The following is an 11,612-nucleotide window of genomic DNA, read 5'->3' as shown; positions in this document are numbered from 1 at the left end:
TATCCCAAAAAGTAAACAAAAATAAAAGTCTAATCTCTTGAAAACCGGTGAATATTTTTCGATAAAATTTGGTAGATATTCGTTTTCGCCCTTTCTGAACCTAGCGACATCACTTTCATGCCAATTTATTAACTTTTTTGAAGGTGGGAGGGTCTCTTTAACCCGCTTCGAGTCAGTGCTTGGGTCCCTTTGCGGGCCGGGAGGTGGTAAAACAGCCCTGTCTAACTCGGCTCCTGGGCCACGCCCTGATTGAACTATGTTTCATTATCGTTTGGGCGAGGGGGAAAACGGGCCACTTTAGGCCTCTGGGAAGGGGGCATGGCCCTAAATGCCCCCTCCCTGGATCCGCCAGTGTAAGAAGAGACCATTGGAGCTGCAGTTGGGTACCTCAGACATCAGGGTACGCCCTCAGATGTATGTATAGGACTCGCATGGAGACCTCTTATGCTATAGTGTACTGAAAGGACCCAAAGGAGCCTGTCTATATGGGCTCCCGGAGATAGACGTGGGCCCTCAGGAGCCCGCCAGAGCCCCAATGAGGGATAAGTGAGGGATACCAAGTGCCTGCAATTGCATATTGCATAAGCCATAACGCCTTTACAAATCAATATATTATGCATCAGTGGCAGATCCAAGGGGGGCCACATGGGTCATGACCCCCTTGGTGCCCGGGGGCACCACAGGCCTGTCAGGGGCACCACCGGCCTAGTAGGGGCACCACCAGCCCGCCAGGGGCACCACAGGCCTAGCAAGGGCACCACGGGCCTGTGAGGGGCCCCACAGGCTTGTCAGGGGCACCCCAGGTCTGTCAGGGGCACCCCAGGTCTGTCAGGGACACCACAGGCCTTACAGGGGCACCACCGGCCTTGCAGGGGCACCTTGGGCCTGTCAGGGGCACCACAGTCCTGTCAGGGCCCAGGGGCACCAGCGGCCTAGCAGGGGCACCACAGGCCTGCCAGGGGCACCACCGGTCTAGCAGGGGCACCATGGGCCTGTCAGGGGCCCCACCGGCCTCGCAGGGGGCACCACCGGCCTCGCAGGCATCACGGCATCACGCAGGGGCACCTTGGGCCTGTCGGGGGCATCACGGGCCTGTTGGGGGCACTTTAGGCTTGTCAGGGGCACCACAGTCCTGTCAGGTCCCAGGGGCATCAGCAGCCTAGCAGGGGCACCCTAGGCCCGCCAGAGGTATGTACCACAGGCCTGCCAGGGTCCAGGGGCACCACAGGCCTAGCAAGGGCACCACGGGCCTGTCAGGGGCACCTCAGGCTCCCGTGCCCCCCCCCCCCTCCCCCCCCCAGATCCGCCAGTGATGCCACACCACGCGAAACACCGCCAACTACCAGCTGCCGCGCCATAAACACGTGCCAACAACAGTCTTTTTTTTAAGGTCGACTCCGCTCGCGCAACTTTTGACTGACCCTCACTGCTACTATATTGCTTTCATATTATGCTGTGGAAAGCTTTACTTCACCAAGTGGCTAAAAACCTCCATCAAGGTATATTTTCTTAGCAATTTTTCTGGCGTTTTGGGGGGGGGGCCAAACAGGCCACTTTAGGCCTTTGGGGGGGGGGCCATGGCCCCCGTGGCCCCCCCTGGATCCGCCAGTGCTTATATGGTATGTGACATGTGTGATGACTGTTGCTGAAAGCATAACAACGTGCTAATAAATGGGTGAGTTTGCTTAGGGTCTAGCGCCTCTTACGCGATTTTGTTTATTTTGATTTGAATTTGATGCGTAATCTATCTGAATTTATCGCTCATTTATCGCGCATTCACCAACATTCCAGTTCAGTGACACAATGCGTCAGAATAAAGGTCACGCCGAGTTATGAGCTCAGATCGTTGGATTCAGAGTCTTGAGGGGACTCTTAGGCAACCCACATTTTAGCAGACTAACTATGTAAGATCGGCTACAGGCGCGGCAGTCTTCACTCAAAACTCCGTCTCAAATGTCAAATGTAAAAAGGCACCTGCAATGAACAAGTCACCTGGCACGCCGCACCAGCTGCCATCCCGTGGCCGTGCACGATCCCTGTTGACTGCTAGCAGTTGTCATCTCATCTCTCCAAACCGGACCTTAGGACATTGATGCTGGCTCTGATGCCGTCCGTGATAAGCGAAACATGTAGGTCGAAAAGCCTGCAACATTTTAGTTCATGCAAACGTATTTGCTACCGAGCCACCTACAGTCTACACTCACCATTTTGTCCGGGAAGTTTAAGATATACTTCAGGGTCGAGTTTGGAGGATGGCGGGCAGCTGGTGCGGCGTGCCAACTGCCAAGTGACTTGTTCATTACAGGTAAACATTTGATTTTTTTACATTTGATTTAAGACGGGGTTTTGAGTGGAGACTGCCGCGCCTGTAGCCGAGCTTAGTCTGCTACAATGTGGGCTGTCTAGTGTCAAAGAGCCCAGCTTCAAACACAGGCAAAAACAATACCGTAAGGTGGGGCTATTTGAGACAGTGGGGCTATTTGAGACAGTATTTAAAATCGTTATAAAATAAAAACCGTTTGAAATTTATGCTTAATTTTTGCTCAGGCGAATTTACTGCTCGATTCCACACCTTCCTGAGCAAAAATATCACATAAAAATCAAACGCTCTTCATTTTATAGCGATTTTAAATACCGTCTCAAATAGCCCCACTGTCTCAAATAGCCCCACTTTACGGTAGCATCAGAACACACATCTTGGCGGAATCCTGGCCCATTTTTTTATTACTTTATGACCGTGGTAGCTAAAGCTCTGTTTACTGCTGAGTGCATCATACTAGGAATAAGGCTGATCTTACAGTTCCATTTGTTTGCTTGCGTATTCATTATGAGATTAAAGTTGATTACACGCAGCTTACAGTCAAGCGGCTCTGAAGTCAGAGGAAGATATGAGATTCTGTGCCATCAAACAAAACTCTGCCCCGAGTGAGGATCGAACTCACGACCTTGAGATTATGAGACTCACGCGCTGCCTACTGCGCCATCGAGGCCTGGGGTGCCGCGCGGTGGACGCAGTCGGACAAACGGTAGAGTATAAATAAAGCCGTCGCCCCGCCAACGCCGAGCAGCGCGGCAGGACGGTCCGCGGAGTCTCCGCATCTTTTCGGCACACTCGGCAGAGTGCTGCCCGACCGGACACTCCACGGAGCTGCACTGGTCGCATACGGCCGGGCGTCGATCGGCGACCGGTACAGTGGAGCGCGGCTCCGTACAGAACCAGTGGCCGGTCCGCTCGACTGCGGAGAGGCGGCCCTCTCCATCCACCGCGCCGGGCCCGGGAGACGGGAACCCAGATGGCCTTGGGCCACCCGTCCGGCCAGGCCTCCTTCCAATGCGTAGGGCAGCCATTCTCCGTGGCGATGTCGATCGGGGTGTCGTCTTGAAGAACACTGGCCTCCTTGGCGAACTCATCGGCCCTCATTCATCAAACTCATTCAGTGGCAGCCCGCAGTGCGCCGGTACCCATTGCAGCTGGATGGGCTGGCCAGGAGCGCTGATACCTTGCAGGATGTTCCAGATGTCGGCTGCCACTGGCGTCCCTTGCACCGCAGGACCGCTCTTCAGGAAGGCCAGTGCCGCCTTAGAGTCTAAGCAGATGATGAAAGGGAGTGTCGTGTCCCGGTTTGGCATGGAGATCAGGTCTTCCAGCGCGACCGTAAGTGCAAAGAGCTCTCATCGTGTGCTTGAGCAGAGCAGTGGCCGGCTGCGACACTTGAACCTCTCTTGTGGTATCGTCAGGGTCGCAATCGCGCCCTGACGATAGCGCGCGCCCTGGTCGCGCTCTTCTTCCGCCGCGGAACACTCCCTCTTCGGCGGAGCCGTCCAATCAAATCCAAGTGGCGTCCGCCGGTAATGATGCCAACCACCCCTCCGCTGCCCTTCTTCTCAGCTCCGGCGGGCGGCCCCTGGAGCCGTCGGGGCCCACCTCCAGGTGGAAGGACACCTTTTCACCATCCTGCCATGGCGGAGCGGAGGCGTGGAGCCGTTCCTCGATGACATGACGAGAGGCTCACCTTCCAATGGCATGCGGGCGGGCTTCCCTCGGCCTCTGTCCCGTAAGCTGAAGGTTGTCGCCAGACGTCTTGGCGGTGACGCCTCCGCCATGACTCTTGATCGGGTTTTCTACAGGAAGAGAGGCCGCCAGTAGCTAGCTGGTGTGCCGCTATGGTGTCACGGCACATGTGTTCGGCTGCGAGCCCCGCCTCCGCCATTAGAGCGTGCGACGTGGTCGACGCCAGGCAGCCCGTCACCACCCTGGCGGCCGCTCTCAGCTCCCGGTCGACCAGTGTGAGGTGGCTCTCCGACGAAGCAGGTAGCCATGCCCCTGCCGCGTACTCAAGTCTGCCTCGGACATAGCCGCTCGCGACAGCTCTCAGTTGCCGCTCAGTTAGACCCCAGCTCCTACCAGTCATGCGACGGAGTTGGGCCGTATGGGGTCGCACGTTCTCACGCTGCTCGTTGCAGTGGGCATCGAAGTGCAGGAGACGACCGAATGTGACGCCCAGGAGATGCAGTGTGGCACCACCGCTGACCTCCGCTCCAGTGACCCGGATCGAGAGCTTCAGCGTGGCGCGGGCCCTTTGGGACACGTGACATAACGAACGCCTGAGTCTTCTCTCCCGCGAAGCTCATCTCCCAGCGGCCAGCCCACTCAGATTACTCATCCCCTCTCAAGTTTCTTCAATGGTTCGCATCTGGTGTGCTCGTCCTAGCCAGTAACCATTCGCCAGGCCCCAGCACCGTCACCTGACCTACGAGGCGTCGTCGGTGTCCAATTCAACACGCCAATCGTTTACGAGCCGACAGTCGCATCTGTGGTGGGATGATGCTGTGAGGAGAGAACTGAGCTCGAGACTCGCAATGAGAGACAGAGCAGCGAATGTAGTGATTTTTTAGGGCTGACAGAAATCAGGATGCTGAAGATTCAATTTTTGATGCATGCCTGAAGAACCACATGCTATGAGTGAATATTGAATAAGCAGATATCTGAGTCATTCTTCATAGATCGCAAATGTAAGTCGCGGCAGAAAAAAGGCGTTCGTTTTTCTCTGTCCTTGAGACACGCTTATCGATCCTCGAGCCCTCGATTCTTGTCACAGCATGATTTGAACATATAAGATATTCGACAAATGACAAGACCGTCGATCTCATCGTCTCATCGGTCCTGCATTTCATCATACGCAACGCACACCGTCTTCCATCCATCCCTCCTCTCCCTCTCCTCCTCTTCCTTCTCTCCCCTCTCCGCAATCTCAGCACGTTATCTCCATCACACCTCCACTCTCTGTCCTTGGGTGTCTGAAAGAGCCCCGCTCTGCCGCGGGCTGGCAGGACGCCCATGCCCCACTGTCACGCGTGATTCGCGCATGAGTGGTCGTGGTGAGCCTGTCGCACGACGCACGATAAATGGTGTGGGAGTGGCTGGATCTGGGGGGACGTGAAGGGGGGAGGGGGTGAATGGGAGTGGGAAGGAGGGGAGGCAGATATCGGGACGGCATGAAGTAGAGAATCGGTAGGGAGAGGCTCTGCTTATCGGTAGTTGACAGTTGATGCACAGCACAATGCATTATTGTGTATAGTTGTTTGCTTGCCTTGATTCAGAACATAAACTAAACACTGAACACTCAAGTCAGAATGCCTTATATTCTGTGATAGGTTTTGATGAACGATGACGAGTTGCATGCTGATTGAATGTGTTTATGCATTTCAATTAGAAAGACATATCACTGGCATTACAATATCACATAGTATCTTGATTACCTCTTCCCATACTGATAAAACAAACACAAACCAGTAATCATCAGCACCTCTATTCTAGCATAAAAACGCTACTTCTTCACCCCAAGCTCCCTAGCGATCACAAGTAATCCTAATTAGTGTGGTTACCGTACAGACGACTCGCATTAGCCACGCCCTCGACTCGCGACCCCGGTCTGTGCCCACTGGCGATCGATCCCCCGACATACCTCCCCCCCTCCCCCACCTGAGAGTACCCTCTCACTCGTCGGGATTAGATACAGACCGTCACGCGATCCTACTTCCGGGTGCATACAGTATGTATGCAGTGTCGGTGCTGCACAGTGGCATTGCTGCAACGACCGGGTATTCGTGTCGTTTGCGTCGCGTTCAGTTATGGGTGAGCTCGATCTCAGTCAGTGCATGCTGGCTTTGTTCAATCTTTTTCTTAAAAGCAGTGCTTTTAGTGGCGCATATCTCGAATCAGAACCCAAAGTATGCAGTTAAATGTTCACTGCGTGTTAACTGCATTAAACATCGCCATAAACGTAGTTATACCTAAATCTTAAATCAATGTGAATATCTAACGACGTGAAAAGCAAATATTTTTACAAACCTCACATCAGCTTTTGTCCCCAAATTCCTGCAGGAAAAAATATTGTCAATTTTGCTTGAAGTTTATGCCTCACATCAGCTGTTGCTGCCAAAATCCTGCAGAAAATGGATACTAGATTTTATTATCAAGCTCGCATTGAAGTTTATGTCGTAGTGCAGCGTCTTATCGTTGTTCGCGTGAAGCTCCTTGCATGTTACCACTGGGAGACAATCCCGCAGTGGCCCGCGCCAATTCCGCTCTTGTTTGTTCAGTGTTTAGTCGCTGCACAAACACTGGCGCGGAAGTGGCTCGCCCGGTTCTCCGGCCGGGTTGTTTGTTTCGTCTGCGCTGTCTTGGGGATCCTTCAGTCGGCGGTCACGACTCTCTTAAATACCATTTACATCAGCTGTTCGCAGCCTCGGCGTCATCGATCGACCCAGTTCCGCGTCGTTTTTGTATCTCCCGCGCCAGTATTCAGGTCGTGTTCTAATGCCATTCGCAGGAGCCGCTTTGCAGTCCAGGCGATTTATTGCCCCTCTTCTGTGCAATAGTCTTGTGTTGCTCCTAGACCGGTTGATATGGTGAGGTTTCTGGAAGTTTTTCTTTTGCTCTCAGCTGCGTGGTATTTTCAGGTTAGCAGAGTGGTGTTGTGTATGCATACTGCCACTGGCAAAAGATTCACACGGTTCCATCATTTACTTACAGCACATTTATTTGTACATACACTTGTATATTCTATTGCTGGAAGAGCCCTGGCAAAGCTTCATTAAATTGCGGATTTAAGTAACTCCCTCATCCCTGAGTCCCCACGGTATCTTCTGCGCATCGCCAACAATATAATCTGAAACCGAATCCGCCTTTGACGTAGGCCTCTGTGAGTTGGATTGCTGAGGCTAACATCTCTGGCATTTCTGACCAGTATTTATGACCTGTTCCACCAGCGGCCGTCCAGTACATTAGACCGTTTCCATTTAATCCTTTTGATCTAGAGCTCGCACAAAAGCCCTAGTCGGCGCAGCCGGACATGAGACGTACGACCGAGTACCAGTCGGCCGGCTGTGACGTCTCTCTGCCCTCGGCGCAGGGTATAAACCATAGCCGGGTAATTGATGCTGGTGCCGGCGGGTGCGCCGCTCTGGGCTGGCTGATATCGATCGGCCCGCGCGCTGGGTCACTGGGCTGGGACCGGTCTGAGCGCGCCCCACTCCGGAGACCGGGGACGTGACCTGCCCGGGTCGTCTGCGGCGCACCGGTGCGACCTCCAAACGATGCCGTGTAGTTACCGGGAACGACTCTATCAGGCCCGTTCGCGGGCCGTGAAATCACTTTCTCAGCCCATTGAGCTCAATAACGTCTTGTTTCGGCCGCCGTTGCCGGCAGGAGGGACAATAAGGCGGACTGGTTTCGTCGGCAGCTGAAGGGTTCCATTCAGTGGTAGCTGGGGGAGAGAGATCGTTGGCAAAATGTGGGTCAAGTCCCACGAGTGTTGGCTCTGCGAATATGGGGCTCACCGATCAGCTGCGTGCTGGAAAAGAGCCTGGTATATGGATGTAGCCCAGCCAGCTCTGTGTGATGGAAGGGGAGCATGGAGGTAGCTAAGGCTAAGAGCGGGAATAACGCTATGCGACCCGGCGGACAGCCCATATGAGCAACAGAACAGCCATTCCACCATGCAAGGGCCAGTCATTTAATTTCTACCACTCCCCGCAGACGCAACTTAAGTGGTATACCTGACTACGCATGGATTTTTGCTAAATGAAATAATTCAAACATATTCTCCAGGTATCTACTTCGATGTCGTTTACAAATTGTTTTGTGCGCCGAACACCCTACCCAGCTCTCGCGCTCTGGCACGTCGGCTCGTTTCATTTCACCTCGCCGAGTCTGAATGGGCGCTCGGCTCGACACCGCGGTGGGGTCTCTGTACGCTCGTTCTGTCAGAAATGCCTGCACGTGGGCAGCGCTCGGTGCCGGGTGAGGTCAGTGGCGCCGGGGCCAGACGATGGTGTGGGAGGCTGCTCCGGCATCGAACACACCCACGCGGTACATACTTCTGTTAGCTAAGCTGGCCTAAAACTCATGGCTGGGTCTTTAAAATTTTATTCGCATTTGATTCGGTTCATGGATCCTTCGTTTTTGCGTAACATTGTGCGTGGCATGCGCATTGCACAGATCAATGCACATTGTTCGAGACTAAATTTTATCACAGCAAATAATCACAGCCTAAGTGAGGATTTCTTTTTTTGGGGGGGGGAGGGGGCTGACTCGTGAGGATCGTGAGGACAGTGGGGATTGAACTGACAATTCTGAAACTGAAATTATGATATCCATTAATCCATGCACCGCTCACAGCACCATCGAGGCCAATAAGGCTGCAAATGGCACCTGCAGTTTCAAGCTAAGCTGAATATTGAAAAGCGAATTATATGCATTCCAATGTATTTATAGGTCAGGTACGGTGCGATGGTTTCTTCAAATTACTATGCTAATCTATGTTCATTGTTCAATGCGCATAGTTTTTATTGTTTATATCACAGTTAACCCTCGACGGACCTATTGGTTTTCTACATACGCGCCGGCCGAGGGGGGGGGGGGCGGGTACGACCCCCCTCGCCGTTTCGCCCCTGGTAGAGCTAGCGCGTCGCGGAAAAAAACGAGCGTGTGCGCCGTTACGAGACGCAGAGATTGGTACCCGATTTTAAGGTCCTAGGTCAACCGGGGACCTCTGAGGTCAGGTCAAGTGCCCCAAGGTACGGTTCAGTTTTTGGTGAATAACTTCGCAAAAAACGGCCGCAGAGCCGCAAGTTTGGCAGCATCGTGTTTGCCTCTCTTAGGCGTGTCGAATGATATACTTTTTGTTTGGGTCAGGTCAACTTAGGGTGTTGACCTCAGGTCAAGGTCAGGTCAGCACTCCCAGGTCACGAAGTTGGTCGAAAGAGGTCATGTCGCATTTCATTCGATTCGGCAGGTCTTCCTGAGTCCATTGGTGGCTTTCCCGACTCGCTAGCTCAATTTGATCAAGAGTTATTGACGAAAACCTAATATGACCTTGATGAGCAATGTCAACATTGCAAAAGTGACGCATCTAACCTTGCAAAGAGTGCATCAAATCACGATTCTGTGTGCTTGAGATAGTTGGAGATCGTTCCCGGCGCCAGAATAGCAGTTTTCATTTTTTTCCCATTGACTTATACCTAATGGTGAGGTCACGAAAATGACCTGACCTCATATGACTTCTAGGAAAAATCCGAGATATACAAGTTGTGAGACTCATAATGGATACTAGATCCTGCAATATAGTCAAAATTGATGTGAAAATGATCAATACCAATACCAATACAATTTTTGGCATGTTATTGATCATTTTCACATCAATTTTGACTATAACGTCTTCACTCATGCCAACCATCCAAACGATTAAAAACTAGATCCTGCAAGTTTCATTTCCCTGTGACATCTCCTCTGGCAGTGAGGGCGTTGCGAAGTTGCGACATCTGAAGACCGTGCAGAGGTTCACTTATGACGTCATAGGTGAGTGACCTGACCTGACTCAAAAATGCGGTTGGTGTCAAAAGATCCGGCTTGAATCAAAGGTCAGGTATGCCAAGTTTCAGCTCCTATAGCCAGCGTGTTCGGGGCTATCGCGAAAAACCTATGGGGGCGGCACCCGCCCTCCCCCCCTCGGCCGGCGAGGGTTAAAATTGTCAAATGCAGAATGTTCCTGCGCCCTCGACTGTCTAACATGTTCTCCGATGGGTGCAGTATTCCCTTTAGGCATTTGGTACTGGTAAGGTAACTCTCCGGCGATTGTATATTGATATAGACAAGTAGAAAAACACGGAACAAATAGTGCATGGACGCGTTTCGATTATTAAATCTTCATCAGCATGACATAATCACAGAGAAAACAAGATATAGCACACAAACATTCAAGCTCGTCACAGTGCAATCGTCTTGATTTTAAAAATTTCTTGCATATGACATATTCACTACTAATCCACCTGTAGGAGAATATCCACGAAAAATGATAGCAAAATAGATCACTGACATACATATGACACATGAATAACAACAAATTTATACAGTACGATCATGAACAAGTAGGTACTTATACAAACTAATGACGCGTCTTCTTTAAACTATACATCACCGCTGGTTTAGCCCATTTCATCGAACCCACCCTAATATTAATCGTTTCGTTCATTGCTATAAATGCCGCCTCTGTCGCCTTCCGATTGTCTTTGTTTTTACATAATGCTATAATTTCCGCCCCGCCCCATCTTGGTAAATGATGTGTTTTCTGAGCATGAATTACTACCGCGCTATGTTCCGCGTTGTTTCGCATGTCCCGCTTATGTTCCTTTAATCTAACGTCTAAGCCCCTCCCGGTTTCCCCTATATATGATTTGTCACAAGAACCACAAGGAATCTTATACACTAAACTTTTTTCTTCTCCATTTCTTTTTGCGTGGTTTTTCAGTATATCCCCTACCTTTGTTCCCGAAGAGAAAGCTATTTTAAATCCAGTCATTTCAATCTGTTTCGCTATCATCTCGGCTGGTTTCGAATTGGGAAGTGTTATATATCGTTCGGTTTTCTTCGTCTTTGTTGTCGCGCTTCGCTTTCGAATATTGATAGCTTTTCTTTTCAAGTTGACTAGAAATCCTTTGGGGTACTTTAATTTCGTGAACGATGCCATGATGTGCTGCCCATCATTTACCAAGATGCCCCATCCGCCCCATCATTTACCAAGATGGGGCGGGGCGGAAATTATAGCATTATGTAAAAACAAAGACAATCGGAAGGCGACAGAGGCGGCATTTATAGCAATGAACGAAACGATTAATATTAGGGTGGGTTCGATGAAATGGGCTAAACCAGCGGCGATGTATAGTTTAAAGAAGACGCGTCATTAGTTTGTATAAGTACCTACTTGTTCATGATCGTACTGTATAAATTTGTTGTTATTCATGTGTCATATGTATGTCAGTGATCTATTTTGCTATCATTTTTCGTGGATATTCTCCTACAGGTGGATTAGTAGTGAATATGTCATATGCAAGAAATTTTTAAAATCAAGACGATTGCACTGTGACGAGCTTGAATGTTTGTGTGCTATATCTTGTTTTCTCTGTGATTATGTCATGCTGATGAAGATTTAATAATCGAAACGCGTCCATGCACTATTTGTTCCGTGTTTTTCTCCGGCGATTGGCGGCCGCCGGTGCCTGCAGGGCGACTGTACCGCGGAGCAGGCGGGACATGCGGTGCAGTCTACCAT

At 51.1% G+C, this 11,612-nt stretch overlaps 1 non-coding gene across 1 annotated transcript; it reads right to left on the bottom strand.

Annotated features, from left to right (window-relative positions):
* Positions 1 to 2,917: 2,917 nt before the first annotated feature.
* On the bottom strand, positions 2,918 to 2,990 carry Trnam-cau. Its single transcript has one exon. It is a non-coding gene; the product is annotated as a tRNA-Met (tRNA).
* Between the last annotated feature and the right edge of the window lie 8,622 nt (positions 2,991 to 11,612).

Source organism: Amphibalanus amphitrite, unplaced genomic scaffold (assembly GCF_019059575.1).
Source record: "Amphibalanus amphitrite isolate SeventyFive unplaced genomic scaffold, NRLGWU_Aamphi_draft 001658F_arrow, whole genome shotgun sequence".
Classification (NCBI taxonomy): domain Eukaryota; kingdom Metazoa; phylum Arthropoda; class Thecostraca; order Balanomorpha; family Balanidae; genus Amphibalanus; species Amphibalanus amphitrite.
Note: the sequence above shows the minus strand (reverse complement) of the source record. Positions and strands in the feature narration are given on the sequence as shown.